Here is a 20455-nt window from a genome sequence, read left to right on the forward strand (position 1 = left end):
CCTGCTTACACTCAGTATCGCCATGCATTCACATCTTCATATGCTTTCAGTTGCCCATTGGCAGGTCTGGGCAACCTTGGCCTGGACTCTGCCTTGCTCGGACAACATTGTGCAATTCTGAGAGGGAAGGCTCTGCATTCCTCCCAGAAAATGCACAAATTTGGTCAATCAATGCCCTCTAGTCTTGCTTTGCGTAATTCTGAGAGGCAGTGTCTACTGGCCCAGAAAATTGCATAATGTAGACCTGGGCCTGCATCACCTGCCAGCTAAAATTGCGCATTGAACACTCTAACAAGCGAGTGTGGATTGTGCATTACACAATTCCAGTAGTCAAACAACCTCTTGACAGTATGGAATGCCTTTTGTCCAGTTCCAGCAGTTAGTCTCCCGGCCTCCCAGTGAAAATTGCGCAATCCTTTCCAGTAGTTCCTCGGGTATGTTGCATGTCAATCCTCAAGTTTGCTTTGGTTTTAACTGACACATTTATTACCATGCATGTTTCCATGTCTCTAGATATAGTAGGTGTTCAATTGTCTCTCAACAATTCAGGATCAATGGCCTCCAAGAGAGCAAGTTCAAAGGACACCGGTGGAAGCGCAACTTGAGAAGCAGTTGATCAAGTGTCTATGAGTTTTCTGATACACGAAGACACCAAGTTGATCGTAGACAAATACATCAAGCTAAAATGGCAGGAGGTCAATGATGCATTCTTAGGCACATTTGGGGAAGATCTCGAAGACTGTAAATTCTATGTGAACATTCACAAGTCTGACTTGTACTGGATTGCATGCAGGTATCTCGCGTTCCCATGCACGGACATGATACATTGGATCGTCTCGCACACTGATCCTGAGATGATTGTGTTAAATAGTGTTGGCAGGACAAATATTGCTACCTTCAGGGCACAATATTATCAACATATGTACCACTTGCTAAAGCCAGTGATCACCATGGAGACACCCTTCAACATACCTAGCAGCAATGCCAACTCCAGGGATATCTTGAAGAACTAGGTGAAGGAGCCAACCAAATTCACGATGACACCCAACAAAATTTACAAGATGAAGATACTACGGAAAGAATATCAATACTTGGTCATCTTTTCATGTCACTTGTATGGCCAAGAGAGCACAGAGATGTTTCCGCAGAGTTTGGTGATTGCGTTGGACCAACTATCCAGTGAAGGAAAAGCATGCAATTGGTCCGACATGTTGGCTCACATGCTGAAGGAACAAGTAACAGGAGCTTGACAACTGCCCAAGGGTCATCAAGTAGAAACCTACATGTCTGCTTACATCTTGGATGCAATCTGTGCCGTAAGAAGTTCCCGCACTTGAAGTGGGCATGGACATCAGTGAAAACCTCTGTCAACACTTATTGTAAACTGTTTTCCGAATGCATCTTCTGCGGGGTCATCACACAATTGTCAGACCATTTTGTCACCCCAGTGTACAAGATGATATTTGAGTAGGATCCACCTTGCATGTCGAAGGTAGCAGTGGAGGCACTGATCGATATAGAAGATCGGCGTGCCTCACCTTTTGGCACCTTCATACGGATGTACAACGCAGAGAAGCCTCGGCATGTTTTGCTGAAGTATGCTACAGATAAGATTGTCATGCAAGAAGTATCGTACCACATCTCGGAAGGATTGTCAGCTAGGCTACATCGGAAAAAGAAGGTACCTTGGCCCACTCTTCCGTTGCGGATCGGGTTGTACGAGATACAAATCTCAAGCATGCAGATGTCGAGACAGAAGAGTTCAAGAAATTTACTTTCGGCACTAGAAGCTTCAATTCGTATGATCCCCATTGCTTTGTGAAGGATCACTACGTGAGAGTGCAATTTCTGTGGATCCACGAGGCGTGTCATTGGGCTGAGGAAGACCCATGGAGATATTGTCATAGCTTCTCCAGGCCCAATGAACCAATCGGCATCGCTATGGAATGGTTAGTGAAGTAGCATTTAGGAGAGCACCAACAACAACAACAGTAGAGCTAAACATACCAGTGCGCGACAATGGCAAGAGAAATATTATCGACAACGCAGATCAAAATGAACAAAGTTGCAATTTTGGAGAAGACCCACTTGTGCAGAAAGCATCTTTTGCAATAGAGGCGAAGAGGCAACAATGTGACAAGAGGACCATGCAAAGGCAGAGAGAAAAATAGGGGATGGAGGAAACAATGAAAGGGTTGCAAGAGTTGAAGGAGAAAATCTGGAAGGAACATGAGTTACGCAGATAGGAGAAGGAAGCGCAACAGGGACAGATACAACACGGGGCACAACATGCACATTTTGATGAAACTGTGCCCATACAGGTGGTAGACTCATCTGAGCAGCTGGCACAAAGAAGACAGGGTGAGGAGTCGCAGGAGTCTGACTTTGCTCAAGAGATTGAACAAGTACTTGAGAAGATGGATACGGAGATGGAGTAGCCAGAGTTAGAGAAAGACATCGAACTCATGCCTTACTACCAAGAGGTCGATCCACTGGCTTCACCAGATCCAGAAGCAAAGCAGGTCCCAAGTGACCAAGGAGATACTGAGATCCTTGGAGACAATTTGGAAGAAGAGATGCACAACATATCATTCGACGAGTCACAGCATAGAGTTGTGCAATCATGTAGAGTGTCTACTCCAGATGACCACACATCTCCTACACAATTTGAGGAATGAGTGATCGTATCTAACGTGCGCAAGCATCCAACAACATTGGCTGATGCTACTAGAGCATATGCCGAAGCCACTAGCTCGAGTGTTCGCTTCTTGATAGCAGAGAATGAGTGAATGGCTAAGGAGTTACAGACGGCCAAGCAGGGAGGAGAATTGGTTACAACATCTGCCCAAGCAGAGTTGAAGAAGGTGATACTGGATGAAGTATCATCCCTTGAGATAGTCATGCGGGCATTGTATTCCAAGTTTGGTACCATGCATAAGGCAGTTGTCCATCTCAACAATTGGCAACAACAATGTGCTAGGAGAGCACGTATCTTGTCAAACTTGCATGCTGCTGTCGATCACATGCAAACATGGACAATGAGATACAAGGGAGCCTCGTTACACTTGCCCAAGATGATGAAGCCTAGAGTAGTTGAGTTGAAGGCACGCATTCGGAGTCAGATCCGGAACTATGAAGAACTCCCGCAGCCCATCCCTAGTTTGCAGGCTTCCCATGCATGGGTATTTAGAAGCATGGATGTTGTTGTACGCACACATGCGATCCCATCTATTGGGACACTCACCAAGGCAAAGACAAAGGCACAAGTTTGACTGGAGCTAGACTCGTACTTTGACGAGTTGATGCACATAGCCACCAACGCAGACTTAGCGATTAGTGTAGATATTATGAATTAGTATGTCGCTGATCTGGTCGCACTCAAGACAATGATGCGCATGTTATTAGACAAGTTGGACAGAGGAGCCAAAGTAGTGTACCTAGATGCAACAAAGGCAAGAGTTTGTTTATAAAAAGATGTCACCATAGAGTACACAGACACCATCATAGACTACTGAGCTTGGCATTAGTTTGCCACTGTTGACCATTATGAGGATTTCGAAGAGTTGGTCTTCCCACAATTGTTCGAGTCATAGTGATGTCTTGCATGGCTTGATCAAGCCTATTTTGTCTCACATGGGTACATGTGCAAATTGTATGTAACATCTTGTCAAGTGGAAGTTCAAGTGTCGATAGCTGAATGTAACAGTCATAGAGTAGTTGATGATTCATGAGGGTAGATGAAAAGTCACAGAGGAGAATGTCAAGGGTCACCCCACCCTTTACTATATATAGTACCTCATAACTCATTATAGAGGATTTTGGTCAGCCAAGCTTCCGATAGGATTATCTTAGAGAAATATTGGAGAGTATTGTAACGAGCCTTGGCTTCTCCATAGTGTAGAGCTAGTACATCTCTTTGGAGGAGCAAGTGGCAGTGACTGTAATGTTCTACTACCAAGACTAGTGGTTGGTCATGGTTGTACTGTATGATTGGAACGTTCAATTTTAATATAACAGAACCATCACGTTTCATGCATATATTGTTATTGTATTGCAGCTATCTTGGTTACTCTAATGATATATGTATCTGTTTGCTTACGCATGCATGTATGGACTCTTTCTGTATAAGTATGTATGAATCTTAATGAGATGTGCTGTTGGTTTAACCATCACTTTGGATTGTTAGCTTACTTGATTTCTAGTTTGTGATGCATCTTCATGTTGGGTCCCTATAATACTAGTGATTACCCCATTACTATTGTAGTTATACCCCTTATTTATATTGCTGTGCCCCTATTACCCCCATATTGTTATTTCTGTGCACCATAGAATCCCTCTATTGTTATTTTTGTGGCTTTATATTATTATTGTTAGGTCGGCTGGATTATATTGTGACTCCTTAGACTCCTATATATAGAAAGGAGGTTTTGTCATTTGTATCATCCAAGAATTGTTCATTTATGTAATGTAAAGGAGGTTGCCCCCTTGAAGAGGCTGAATTCTAAGGCGTTGATCTATCTTTTCTATCTTTTCTTGAGCTGGTTTCATAACATTTGGTATCAGAGCTTTGGATTTTAGGGTTTCGCTGCTCCAAATAGGTCATCGTGGAATTTTCGCTATAAATTTTTTTTCTGTGATGTTTCAGAAGTCGCAAAAAAAACCCATTTAATAAAAATTCGTGCTGAACCTTGTGTCCGAATTTCAGAGCTTTTCGCACGATATTTGCGGAGATATGATCTGAGGAATTTGGTCTTTTTGCAGACTCCTGAATTACATTCAAAACAGGTGACCTGGGGAAAATCGTCATAACTTTCTCTCTGAGGATCAGATTGAAATTTCGTAAGAAGGTACAGAAAGAGGACGAATTGTAGTTTCTTGTGTGTGTGTTTCAGATTCAAAGGTTGAAACAGTGACTCGTGGCACGTCGTACAAGTTCGCTCTACTGAACCAGTCTAAAAGCAAGTCACTGTGGGAGATTTCACATAACTCTTCCTTGGAGAATCCAATTTGGCTCAGACTTGTGGCATTGGAAAGAGGATGCAGAAAGCTACTACAGGTAGCAATTTCAGAACTGGATGATCCGAAATTACAGAGATACATCAGATTCAATATCATGCTTCTATAAAGTGAAAAAAGGTGTGTAGTTTTTTTTTAAATTTTTGTGTAAGCTTGGTTTAACGGAATTCAAAGGGCATAGTAAAGCATTATTATCGGTAACTGATGCCCCGAGGAAAGAAAATGCAAACACCTAGTAAGGAACCTGAAAGCTCTAGCATGACTCATGAAGAAGAGGAAGAAATGCTACATGATATATCAAAATTACAAGAACAAGTGCAACAAATGTCACGCTCACAAAAGCTAACAGAAGCTAAGATAAGTGGCGTGGAATCTAAGATAAATGGCGTGGAATCTAAGATAAAGGGCATGGAAACTAAGATGGAGGATTCGATGGTAGATTTGAAGATAGACATGGAAGAATTGAAGAAGTTGCTACAAGAAAGGGTCACTAATGGTGAAAAGGTAGTAAAGGAAACTCATGATGAGAACAAAAGAAATGTTAATCATGATTCCATAGACGCTAATGTTGGATCGAAGAATCACCATATTCCAAAAATCGATATGAGGAAGTTTGATGGCAAGGATCCCGCCACATGGATATTACAGATGGAGCAATTCTTCGATCTCAATAATGTGCAAAACGCACAAAAGGTACGTATGGCAACTGTATATTTGGAACCAAATCAGTTTGTATGGTATCAATGGCTTTGCTCTCGTAAACAATTTATCACTTGGGCAATTTTTACGGAAGAATTGATAGCACATTATGAAGATACAAAAAGCAACACTTTTTTTAGCCAATTGATAAGTCTCAAACAAAAGGGTTCAGTAATGGAGCACATTGAGGAGTTCCAAAAATTGAACATAAGGGTAAAAGATATTCCAGAGGAGCATAGGATTGATGTGTTCATAGGGTCTTTAAAGGATAATATCCAACATGATGTTCGCCTTTGGGAACCTGATTCATTAGAGAAGGCATTCAGGTTAGCAAGAAAAATGGAAAGCAAAATTATGGCAACCAGGAAGCATACCACTCACAACTATAAAGACGGAAGTGTTGTTGCCCCTAGTCTTCCACAACCTATAAGGTTGACACCACAACAATTGGAAGAAAAAAGAGCAAAAGGGCTTTGTTACAGTTGTGATAGCAAATACACTAAAGGTCATAAGTGTGCTGAGAAGAAATTATTCTACATAGATTGTGAAGAGGAAGAAGAAAAGGAGCAAGAAAGGTCAAAAGAAGAAGATATACTCCAGGAACAAAGCCTAGATGAAGAAAAAATAAATCCGACCATATCTTGTAATGCATTGGCGGGAATTACCACTCCTCAAACCATCAAGATAGAAGGACAAATCAAGAAGAAAAAGGTAATAGTGTTGATTGATTCAGGAAGCACCCACAATTTTATTCATTGTAGGGTAGCAAAAGAATTGAATTGCTTCCTATATCCAGCACCAGAGTGTCAAGTGATGATTGCAAATGGAGGAACAATAAATTGCTCTGGAAAGTGCCATAATATCAAGCTATCCATGGGAGAATATGTATTGACTAGCCCAATGCTTTCCATTCCAATGGGAGGTGCTGATGTTGTACTAGGAGTCCAATGGCTACAATCCTTGGGTACAATAGCTTTTAATTTTCAAGAACTTTTCATCAAATTTTCTACGGAAGGAAAGGAAGTTGAATTAAGGGGTATTGCAGGGAAACCAGGAAAGATAATCAGCTCTAATGGCATGACAAAGCTTCTAAAAAAGGAGCAAAGAGGTGTAATTGCACAATTATGTTCGCTAGATGTTTCCACATTGGAATCATCTATTTCTCCAGATCTCCAAAAAGTCCTGGACAATCATTCCAAGGTATTTGAGACTCCCAAAGGTCTCCCACCTATGCGTGATCATGATCATGCTATTCATCTGATTCCAGGAAGTGTTCCTCCAAACATCAGGCCGTACAGATATCCCTATGTCCAAAAAAGTGAAATTGAACGTATGGTTGCAGAAATGCTAGAGGCTGGTATAATTCAACCAAGTCAAAGTTCTTTCTCAGCTCCAGTAGTATTGGTGCACAAGAAGGATGGATCATGGCGCATGTGTCCGAATTATAGGGAGCTCAACAAGCTCACTATTAAAGATAAGTTCCCCATTCCTGTTATTGATGAATTACTGGATGAATTGCATGGATCAATTTACTTCACCAAGTTGGATCTTCGTTCGGGATATCATCAAATCAGAATGAAGATTGAAGACATTCCGAAAACGGCATTTAGAACTCATGAGGGTCATTATGAATTTTTGGTCATGCCTTTTGGCCTTACCAATGCACCTTCAACATTTCAAGGTTTGATGAATTCAATTTTCAAACCATTCCTTAGAAAATTTGTGTTAGTATTTTTTGATGATATACTAATCTACAACAAGTCTTGGAAGGATCATGTTGAACATGTTGACAGGGTGCTACAACTATTGGAGGAGAAACAATTATATGCAAAAAGATCCAAATGTTTCTTTGGAGTCCAGGAGGTGGAATATTTGGGTCATATTGTATCTCATGAAGGAGTTAAGGTAGACCCTAGCAAAATTAAAGCCATTAAGGAATGGAAAATCCCCACATCCATAAAGCATCTGCGAGGATTTCTTGGGTTGACAGGGTATTATCGCAAGTTTGTTAAGAATTATGGGAGAATAGCAGCACCTCTAACAACATTATTGAAGAAAGATTCATTTTCATGGACTCCGGAAGCAACAAAGGCCTTTGAACATCTTAAAGAGGCAATGTGCCAAGCACCGGTCTTAGCTACACCGGACTTCACAAAAACCTTTATTGTGGAATGTGATGCTTCAGGAAATGGAATTGGTGCTGTTCTAATGCAAGATGAAAGACCCATTGCTTTTGAAAGTCGTCCAATCAAGGGAAAGTTTTTAAGCAAAGCTATTTATGAGAAGGAAATGTTGGCAATACTCCATGCACTTAAGAAATGGCGACCCTACCTAATGGGAAGACACTTCAAGGTAAAAACGGATCATGATAGCCTTAAATACTTTTTAGAACAAAGATTATCCTCTGAAGAGCAACAAAAGTGGGTCACAAAGATGTTGGGTTATGACTTTGAAATCATCTACAAAAAAGGGAAGCAAAATGTGGTGGCAGATGCACTCTCAAGAAAGGATGAGGATGTGGAAGCATTGTTGTGTGCCATTTCTATTATCCAACCAGATTGGATAAACGAAGCAAGGGAGGAATGGAAGAATGACGAAGAAGTGTGGGCACTTATTCGAAAGTTACAACAAGATTCCAGTACTTCTGATACATTTAGCTGGAAAAATGATTCGTTATGGTACAAAGATCGCTTATACCTCTGTAAGAATTCCCAGCTAAAACAAAAGATTCTTATGGAATTGCACACTTCTCCCTTAGGAGGGCACTCAGGATTTTTAAAAACTTACCACAGGGTTAAGAAGGATTTTTTTGGGATGGCCTTAAATCAGATATTCAAAAGTTTGTGGCGGAATGTTTGGTTTGCCAGCAAAATAAAGTTGAAACAATTAAGACACCGGGTCTATTACAACCTTTATCCATTCCAAGCCAACGTTGGGAGGAGGTTTCAATGGATTTTATCACAGGTTTACCCAAGTCTGAGGGAAAGAGTGTCATCATGGTGGTAGTTGACAGACTTACCAAGTATGCACACTTTTGTGCATTATCACATCCATTTAAAGCCAGTACAGTTTCTACTGCATTTATGGAAACAGTTCAAAAGCTACATGGAAACCCAAAGATTATTGTAAGTGACAGAGATCCCATTTTCACTGGAAATTTTTGGACAGAATTATTTTCTTGTCTTGGTACTCAGTTAGCTCATAGCTCATCTTATCATCCTCAATCTGATGGGCAAACTGAGATAGTAAACAAATGTTTGGAAGGATATCTTCGTTGCTTTGTATCTGATAAACAGACACAATGGGTCAAATGGTTGCCTCTGGCTGAATGGTGGTATAACACTTCCTTCCATACAGCAACAAAAATGACCCCATTTATGGCACTTTATGGGTATCAACCACCATCCATCACATCATATTTAAGAGAAAATTCTAAGGTTCAGGCAGTGGAACATCACATCGAACATCAACAACAAGTCCTCCAACTCTTAAAGGATAACCTCGTGTTGGCACAAAATAGAATGAAACAACAGGCAGATCAACATCGCAGTGAAAGAAGTTTTGATGTAGGTGATTGGGTATTCCTACGGCTACAACCATATAAGCAAATGTCCCTAAAGCAAGCTAAGAAGGATAATAAATTATCACCAAAGTATTATGGTCCGTACAAGGTGTTGCAAAAGATTGGTACTATGGCATACAAATTGGAGCTTCCTGCAGCTTCTCGATTGCACCCAGTTTTCCATGTTTCATGTTTAAAGAAGGTTATAGGTGACAAGCTCCCAATTCAAACAATATTGCCAGAACTTGACGAGGAAGGAAAAATTATATTGGAACCGGAAGCAGTCACAGAAACAAGAACTCGACAGCTACGAAATCGATCAATTTCAGAGTATCTTATCAAGTGGAAGAACTTATCCGCTGAAGATTCCACATGGGAGGATGAGAATTTTATGCAGAAGTATCCAGAACTACTCAAGCGTTGAGGACAACACTTTTTTGAAGGAGAGGGGCATGTTGGGTCCCTATAATACTAGTGATTACCCCATTACTATTGTAGTTATACCCCTTATTTATATTGTTGTGCCCCTATTACCCCCATATTGTTATTTCTGTGCCCCATAGAATCCCTCTATTGTTATTTTTGTGGCTTTATATTATTATTGTTAGGTCGGCTGGATTATATTGTGACTCCTTAGACTCCTATATATAGAAAGGAGGTTTTGTCATTTGTATCATCCAAGAATTGTTCATTTATGTAATGTAAAGGAGGTTGCCCCCTCGAAGAGGCTGAATTCTAAGGCGTTGATCTATCTTTTCTATCTTTTCTTGAGCTGGTTTCATAACACTTCACTTGTGTGTTCCCTTCCAAGCCGTGTGCTTCCACAGGTTTCCAAGGGGTGCACTCATTCCACCTTTAGTGTGTTATAACCATTCATGCACCTTCCTTGGCTTTTTGTGCATGTCACACCCTTGCTACCAACAGGGACATCTTACTTGCCTCTGCGCACAACTGTAGTCAAGGCAATACTGTACGACCCACTACTGAGACTCCTACACAAAATGGTCTGAGGTCTAGTTGGGACTTCTTATTGGAGAGATCCCCTGATATTTTGGTAGGTCCAACACCATCACCACCACCTTTCTTTGGACCAACACGAATTTCGATTTTCTTGACCTGCAAACTCTTGCAACTTCCGATCTATCCACTTCTCGATTTCTTTCCTAGTTGGTATCCACAGATGCCACATCACACATCCCTCAGATAGATCCCAATCTTGGAAAAGGAACCATTTGTTGGATTGAGGGGGCTTGGACCTAGGTTCAGAGTTAGCTACGCTAACCAACAAAACCTTACACTACCGAACATTTCGACAATGGACTACTTAGTACAAACTGTAGTCTCACCTGAGGCAGTATTGGGGGATGCTAGAACTAGGTTTTTGCATCCAGAAGGCTATGTGATGTAGCAGTGAGGCATCTCCTTAAATTAGAGCCCTATTTGGCCTTTGCGAATCCTTATCTTCCGAATCACAGACTGAAAGTGATTTCTACTAAGTTAGATCTATGAGCTTCACTTAAGTGTTCTAACATGCATAAGTTATTAAACCAAGTAGATCTGAATCTTCGTGATGCAATTAAAATAATATAACAGAGAACTAAATCATAACTGAGCATAAAGACACATAACATATAAATAAACAAAGAACACACAAATTGGCTTCAAAATTAGTTTATTACTTCATATTTCAATACATACACATATTCTAACCTTGCGCACACAACTGTAGGGGCCCGCACACTCAGCTGTGAACTTACCAAGGTATCCACGCACTTAGCTGTAGGAACCTTCCCCTTTGCCAGGCTACAGAATTACAGAATCAAAATATTACTTATCAACTATCCATATGTTAGTGTCTGTAAGTCCTGCTAGTCACCAGTAATCAAATATGATCTTACAAGGTTTTTGTTAGGGTCTCAAGTCAATTTTTTATCATTTCATTAGGTTTTCAAAATAAAAATTTGGTCAGTGGCTAGTGTGTCTAGGTCTATTACTGCTCCTTTAAATTTTTTTCATGTTCCGGGCATTTCCATCACTCAGTTGGATGTGCCATCACTGAAAAGTCATCATCATCATCTCAATCATATCATCATGGTCCTCATTCATCTCAGTGTCACCATTAAGTCATTAGGGTCAAAGTCATCAAAATCTGTCATTTCATTCATAAATCTGGCAAATGAAGTAGTAATAGGGAATTTGATCAATTTTTTTGTTTGTTTCAAAGTATAGTTTATTTAAAATATGATTTAATAAGTTATAATGTTCCAAAGTTGCATTGAATGTTCCAAAGCTACATAGTTTTCAAAGCAAAAGTGAAAAACATATGGTGGGCCACCCCACCACTATGAAGAAATTGACTTCCACAAGCTATAAAAGACCATCACAATTCGTTTCTCTCACTCATTTCATTAAAAAAGAGCTCTCACTCACCAGAAAGCACTTCCTCAACATTTTCAGGGCCAAAGGATACTCCAAAAAGTGATTCCAAGTAGCTATGCTGCGTTTTCAACAACCATGTTGCGTTTTCACTCCAAAAGCCATAAAACTTGTTTTCAAGGGTTCTCAAAGGCAATTGAAGTCTTCATCAGTAGTCTACAAGTAAGTTAAGGTCCCTTGATACCTCTTATCAGCTTTATTTCCTTGTTTTTATGGTGCATAACCTCCATTTGTCCCCACGCTACATTTTTGGCAGTTTTCATAGTTGGGACTGTATAAAAATTCCCTAGGCTAAATCCTACACTCATTTCATCCCTTTCCACTTCCCAAAGTTCCCTAACACCCTTACCTACTTCCCTAAATTTTCCTACCCTCATTTCCCTTCCCTAAACCCTTCATCCTATCCCCTCACTCACTTCCCCTATTTTTCCCACTAGGGTTTTCTCTTGCAAACTATCAACATGGAGGAAGAAAAGAAATCTTATAACAAGGGAGGTCAAGTATCAAGGTATGAACCACTCAACACTCATGATCTGATGTCCTCCTCACTATCCAAGCAATGTTTTCAGAATGTAGGGTGTTTAGGGTTCTGTGAGCAAGTTCAACAAGTCAAGTATCATGCCAAGTTGACCAGCTTGTTTGCCACTAACCTTAGGAGAGATAAGGTCATTGTTGTAGGGGTTAGCTTCACAATTTCAACTAAAGCCATAGCAGCAGCCACAGGGATACCAATTAGTGGAGAAAAGTGGTTTAAGAGCCTAGACTTGGATGTGCAAAACTACAAACCTTTCATCAAAAGTCACTACAAAGACACCATTAAGAAAGTTTTTCCTTTTGGAAAGCTCCTTGATAATTTTCTCCATTGATGAGAGTCATTATGAAGTATTTTACATGTGAGGGAAGATTTTCGAGATTGTACAAGTATCATGTCAGATTTCTCATGCATTTCATAGGGGTAAAACCACTTAACCTATCCTACTACCTCTACAAGAGCTTGGCTAAAATGGCAGAGAAGGTGCAACATAGACAAAGTGATCATCAAACCAACATTTTTCACCATGCCCTCATCAAAATCATTGTATTGCATCAACTTGCACAAATTAACATCACTTGGGAGACATTCATTCATTCAAATTCCTTTTTTTCTTTTGCTAGTCAGTCTACTAGCCAAAGTACACCATCAACACCATCCAAGCATATGGAGATTGGCTCATCTAGTAGAATTTCAGTCAAGAGGACACCTAGGGCTTAGGTGACTCAAACATATTAGAGAGGAAGGAGGCTTGTGTTTTCTCCAAACATTGTGTAAGGAACCAAGCATACATCAGTAGAACAGGGATCACCATCACAACATGAGGCACCTTTTCTAGATGAAGAGCCATTCCATCTTGACACTGATATAGTAGACTTGGAGGTTAATGAAGAGCATAGGAAAGTAGAGAAGCTCATCACAGAGAAAGATGTTGAGATCAAAGAGCTTAAGGACAACTTGTCTAAGAATAAGGTTGATGTTAGCAAAGAAGATGTAAAGGGAAAAGTAGTAGTTGACATAGATGATTCAGATGAGCATCAAGAGTAGGTGACAAGGAAGAGGCCAAGGACTAGAGGCCTCCAAAGGGCACTTTAGCAACAAAGAGAACAATCTCCACCAAAAGACAAAATGTCTTCAGATAACCTAATTGCAGTTGAAATCAATCAAAATAGGGAGTTTTAGCTTGACAAAGTAAATTCCATTTTGAAAATATCCTTAAGAGGGCCAACAAAGAAAATAAATTTCAAAGGCACATGGTTACTCATTACTATACAAGGAATCAAATCTCCAAAGTCAAGATTAAGCAGTTGAAGGAAAAACTCATGGAAACCATAATCAAGAAAAAAGAAAAGGTTAAGTTGGATTTTCTTGCTGATGCTTCCCTCATAGAATATCATACCATCTCAGGTCTTCATGGAGCAACTCTGGACCAATTTTGAAGAAATTTTGGGAAATTGTGATTTTTTTGTGAATTTTTGGCAATTTTTGAAACAGTCACTAGGTAAAAAACGTAGCGTGCCCCACGTTGCACTTTTGATGGGGAGCTCCAAATGACAATTGGCTTGCATATTTGGATTTTTATCACTTGTACATCACTTCTAGCCCCTAGGAGCAAACTTTCATCAAGTTCTAGTAGGTAAAAATTGCCAAAAACCACTCAAAAATCACCTCTCTGCCCTCTTTTCGAAGAGCTCACTGCATTTTTGGAGTACATATGGGAGAATGAAGTTTTGGAGGGCTAGGAGCATCCTTTTTCAGTTCTTGAGGATTCTATCATGTATCAGACATCCAAATATATCTCCAAAATGTTTTAGATCATGATTTGGACCTCGGGAAGGCCTCCAAAAGTCATTCGACCAATTTCACTACGTTTTCTCTCTAACACGCTACACTTTTGCCTGAATTCAGTACGTTTTCGCCTGAAACTCCTGTTTCTTAGTTCTATCAACTAGTTTCAAGTTTTCATGATGTAATTACTTGTATTTGATGTAATTATGACGTAATGAGAGGTAAAAAAGCTTGTTAGGGTTGTTTTCATGTAAATTTAGGCCTCATTTATGAGGAGAAGTTCAGTCAAATTTTAAAAGGAGGATTTGTTTTAACCTCCCTAGACATTAGGGTTTTATTAAGCACTTTAGGAAATCAGCTCCTAAACTGAAGGATTTGACCCTACGAGAGGGAAATATGGGTTTTTAGTCTATATGTATCTATTTTTCAGTCATAGAACAGGTTAGGCATCAGTGAGTAGAAATCTTGGAGCTTGTACTTCATCACTTTTGCAGAAAATCAAAGGACAGTTGCAACTATTATTCAGGAATTCTTGTGTTGTGAGTTTGTGATAATGTTGATTCTCTGTTATAGTTCTATATGAATGATAATTTCATCATCTTTTCATATCTATGATTTCAGTGACTTTCCTAAGAGGTTTTAAACAAAATTCTTAAGTTTTAGGCTCTGTTTCGTTAGGAATTTCATGTTTATGTCACATATATTTTGACAAATGAATTTATGCTTTCCATGCTCATTTTGATCTCTGATTTTCCACCCTATAGTACATCGAAAAAACCCCAAAGTATCACAAAGGCATACCTACCTTGCTCTTTTATATCTCTTGCAACTGAAACCTTTGATCTTTTGACCTAGTTCCCTAATTTTCCCTCCTGATCTAGAAAAACCATAAAATCTTCAAAACTCTAGAGCTGAACATATTTATCCTAACATCTTTTCCTACTCCAATCATCATTGGATGTGAGTTTCATTAGAGAGATCCCTCTTTGGTTTAGTAGGGTTAGCCGCTGAACCCTAAGTGGTTTGAGGTTACCTCCTTCGATCTCCATTCTCAGCCTTGGGATATTGTGGAGGATAACAAGGTCTACCAATCTATACGAGGAATATGATTTGGAAAACCAAGAATGTGAGAGTGATTCATTGGATCATACCTTGCAGATTTGTGATCCATCTTGAAGCAGTGGATTTGCCAGGAAAATATTCAGGCTACTGAGTCTTTGGGTAGTGGAGTCACCATGGATGTTCTGAACTTTGGATTTTTTGACAATGAAGTCACTAGGTGAATGAAACACAACTTGCTTATGTCTGAAAATTGTTCACCATCAGCAATAAGATCTAGATCTTGTCGTTCTCCTAGGGAAAATTTCACCTTTTCTCCCCGATAACGACACAAAAATGTTATCACTTAGAGAAAACCCTAGATGTGGGGGAAAAAATCTAAGGCAACCTCTAACCACTTTGGGATTGAAGTTGGCCCCTCAATCTGGAGGGGAATCTCTCCTCATACTCAACTACCCTAGGTCATAACGATAATAGGTCTGTTAAATTCTCTATGGCCATATTAATGTATAAGTTGTTGGTGTTTGTTGGAGTATGGGAAAAAATAAACACCATTGGGTGATGGAGTCATAGTGAAATAAATAGGATCTTCGAAATAATACAAATGCAAACGATCATAGAGGAAAGGTACCCAAGTATTAGTAGACTTATAATTTGCAAATATGTAGCATGAACAAGAAACATTCAAAGCTTAAAACAGAGCACCAAAATGATGAATTCTGCATAAACCTATTAGACTGAAAGTATGATTAAAAAGATATCATAGATACAGAGAATATATCATGGATTCTACATAAATGACCTTCCATTTCAATATATAATAAGCACATCAATGAAAGATTGAAAGATAAACAAAACCAGAAAAATAGACTGCAATATTCGACACATGAATCTTTGAACAAAATATCAATGCCTTTGCTTCAAAGATTTTTCATTAAATTTTGGAAAAAATATACACAACACACAAGGATTTTCTCTTCCAAAATTTTAACCCATTCTTTCCTTTTCATAAGTTATATAAAAGAATCACTTTACTGTAGATCCAAAATTTTTGGTAAAAACAATTTACAAAAGATAAAAGATAAAGTTAAATCTCTAATCTTGACCTCGTTCCATATAATATCTAAATAAAATTTTTGTTCTCATATCTTCAACATGAATTGATAAATTTTCCTTAGCAAGTGCATCTGGAAATTCTTTGAGAGAAAAATGGAGCTGAGTGCATGAAATTTGGTCTACTTGGGCTGCCACATATTCTAAAGATGATATTTTACTTACTGGTTTCGCTCCTTAAAAATGAGTCAATTTATTTTGTTCCATGATTTTTTCAAACTGATTTTCCACCAGTTGATTTAATGCCCAAGTCGAACATGATGAGGTGGATCTTCAACTGAAAGTAGAATAGGCGTTTTTCTAAATATAGAAGAAATTAATTCTTGTGAATTCCTGAAACATAGGCTCCAAATATTCCTTCGTATCTCTCAAAAAATGACACCTATAAAAAACTGAGAGAGGTTTTTGTTAATGAGTCTACTATTAACAAAATATTTTTTCAAATTTGGAAAATTGTTTTTCAACTTGTAAAAAAACGTTCCCAAATTTGATGACTAAAACATGAAATTATTTGATATTTTAATATAGAAAAATGGGATGCAAATAATCCTTCGAAACTTCCAAACCATGAGAGTTTTACAAAATATAAGGGTTTTTTAATTATTAATGGGCTCGTTCTTGAGAAAAACCTCTTTTGGTTTTCAAAAATTTGTTCCCAATTGTTTAGAAATCGTGCTCAAAGTTACTATATTTTACAGGAAAAAATAGTCTAAAAAACAAAGTTTTGTCAAGCGAAAACAAAACATGCTTTGATACCTTTTCCCTTTAATGTTGAGTTTATGTCATTATATTTGATATAGTAACCTTGATGAATAACACAATAGAATGGATTAGCCCTGCACAACTCTTAACTCTGCACAATATAACTTCCAACGTTCTGAAATACTTGAGATTATATGTGATAGTAAATCAATCATTCATAAAAATGATTAATTACACCACTAGTTTACCATGATGATTACCCTCAGGTGGCATAAATAATCCAATGTGAAATCATGACACAACATGTCACCATTTGTTTAGCTAATGCTCGCTTGATCAAATGCTCGCTCCTTTACTGACGTGGAATCTGTCAGTGCCTTTTGATATTGACCCCCAAAGCTTTAAAATTCAAACAGGCACTGATACTCCAGCTGTCAGTGTTTTAATTTACAAGTCTACAATAGGTGCTGATATTCTATCTTTTAGCACTTTTATACTTTTTTCTACAAATTGGCGCTAACACTCAAACTGTCCGCGCCTTAAAACTATTAACTGAGATTGTGATAAAAAATGGATCCACGGGGATGTTGTCAATCTTAGAGGTAGAAAGAACCCATATAGACCATAGGCATATCCATTGGGTTGATCCCAAGTTTTGAAACCTACTCATTATGAGACTTGTGACTATCTCCAACCGAAACCAAATTGTAACCCAAACCAACTCATTATGCAACTGAAAACAAAATACAAACTGAAAATTAAATGTTTAAAACTATTATTCTTGAAATATGAAAACACACACTTCTGAAAGGGATGCTTAGAGTGTTGAGCTTATTCATCACACCTACCTACTCTAAGTGCTGAATGAACTTCCAAATCAGGTGAAATAAAAAACCCAATGCAACCATGAAAGTAGTTGGCTTAATGATTGGACTTTGTTTTCACTGTTTTGAAAAAAGAAAAACTTGGAAAATGGAAACTCAAACTCCAGCTGAATCTGAAACCAATGGTCCATAGACAAAAAAAATATGCCTGTACTGATGCTTCCAGTAGACAGGTAAACAAATCTTCAAGAACATAAAAAACTACTCTTTCTTGATAACCCAAAAGAAAAGGATATTCTTCATTTATAACTGCTCCTTGTTCTATGTTTTGAAGTTCAAGATCATTCTCAAATGAAGAAACAAAAATTTGTTCATTCTTGCTATCATCGAAGAGAAAATTTGTCTTTCCTTGAAAATTTTCAGATATAACAGACCTCTCATATATAACAAGATTGTATAAGAGTGACTCTTCATGTGATTCAATTATAATGTCATCTAACTTTTCAAGAATTTCAGAATTTTTCACTTGAAAAGGTGTAAAATCCTAAATACTTTCCACATTTTCCAATGAATCTAAAACAACCTGTTCTTCCATGAGTAATTCAAGAGATAAGAGAACTACAGAAAAAACTGATTGACTATCATAAAATTTCTCTTGGTCACCTAAGATCTGACAAAACTACTGAATATCTTCATCAAACTCGGGAGAAGGTACATGAATGTCTAGATTAAGATATTTATCAGTTTCATTTTCAGCTATGGGAGAAATTAGGACCTGCTCAAAATTTTGTTGAATGTTGTAGTAGCTAGCTTCTAATATTTCCTCTTGATGTTGAAAATGGTTTTACTGAAGGGCTTCTAAAATTTCATCATTCATAAATTCCTCATCACCATACATGTTTGTCATATGTTCAATGAAGTTTTCAACATGTGCACAATAATTTTTGACCAACAACAAGGAAATATAATGCTCTTTAAAATGATCATAAAATACTGAATGAAAATATTCAAGAGAATACAAGCTACAAGGGGGAAACTTCTCATACCAAAAATTTTCATTTCCCTCCAAAGAAACCATGAAAATTTTCATCAAAGAATCCTCATGCAACTTAACTCCAAGATTTTGTACATGCATATGAAATCTAATCAAATGAAGAGCAACATCACCATCATATTGACCTTTAAATCTTGGCACACAGGACTTCCAATCTATTGGAGGAATACTATTTGGAAAAACAGGAATGTGAGAGCGATTCATTAGAGCATACCTTTCAGATTTGTGATCCATCTTGAAGTAGTGGATTCGCCAAGAAAATATCTAGGCTACTGAGTCTTTGGGGAGTGCAGTCGCCATGGATATTTTGAACTCTGGACTATTTTAAAATGGAGTCACTAGGTGAATGAAACAAAACTTGCTTATGTCTGAAAATTGTTCACCATCAGCAATAAAATCTAGATCTTGTCATTCTCCTAGGGAAAATTTCACCTTTTCTCCCTGACAATGACACCAAAATGTTATCACTTAGAGAAAACCCTCGTTTTGGGGGAAAAACTCTAAGGTAACCTCTAACCGCTTTGGGATTGGAGTTGGCCCCTCAATCTAGAGGGGAATCTCTCCTCAAAATCAACTACCTTAGGTCAAAACCTGCTCAGGTATGTTAAACACTCTATGGCCAGATTAATGTAAAAGTTGTTGGTGTTGGTTGGAGTATGGAAAAAAATAAACACCATTGGGTGATGGAGTCATAGTGAATTAACTAGGATCTTCAAAATAAAATAGAGGCAAAATATCATAGAAGCAAGGTAGCTAAGTAATGGTAGACTTATAATTTGCAAATATGTAGAATGAACAGGAAACACTCAAAGCTTAAAACAGAGCATCAAAATGATGAATTCTTGATAAACCTATCAGACTAAAAATATGAGTAAAAAGATATCATAGATACAAAGCATATATCATGAATTCTATATCAATGACCTTCCATTTAAATATATACGAAGCATATCAATGAAAGATTGAAAGATAAACAAAACCAGAAAAACAAACTGTAATATTTGACACAGGAATCTTTGAACAAAATCTCAATGCCTCTGCTTCAAATATTTTTCATTAAATTTTGGAAAAAAGATACACAACACACAAGGATTTTCTCTTCCAAAATCCAAACCCATTCTTCTTCTTTTTCATAAGTTATATTAAAGACTCACTTAACTATAGATCCAAATTTTTTGGTAAAACCAGTTTACAAAATATAAAAGATAGAGTTAAATATCTATTCTTGACCTCATTCCATCTAATATCTAAATAAAATTTTGCTTCTTGTATCTTCAGCATGAATTGATAAAGTTTCCTTAGCAAGTGCATCTGGAACTTCTTTGAGAGAAAACTAGAGCTGAGTGCATGTAATCTGGTCTACCTGCGCTACCACATATTCTAAAGATGATATTTTACTTACTCGTTTCACTCCTTAAAAATGAGTCAACTAATGTTACGCCACAATTCGTTCAAAATAATTTTCCACCTGTTGATTTAATGACCAAATCGAATCTGATGAGGTGGCTCTCCAACTGAAAGTAGATTAAGCGTTTTTCTAAATATAGAAAAAAATCATTATGGCAAATTCCTGAAACATATGTGCCAAACATTCCTTTATATCTCTTAAATCGTGATCCCTATGTAAAAATTAAGAGAGGTTTTTGTTAATGGGTCTATTATTAAAAAAA

Source organism: Pinus tabuliformis, chromosome 7 (assembly GCF_031772625.1).
Source record: "Pinus tabuliformis cultivar Carrire ecotype Pingquan chromosome 7, CPIR1, whole genome shotgun sequence".
NCBI classification, from domain to species: domain Eukaryota; kingdom Viridiplantae; phylum Streptophyta; class Pinopsida; order Pinales; family Pinaceae; genus Pinus; species Pinus tabuliformis.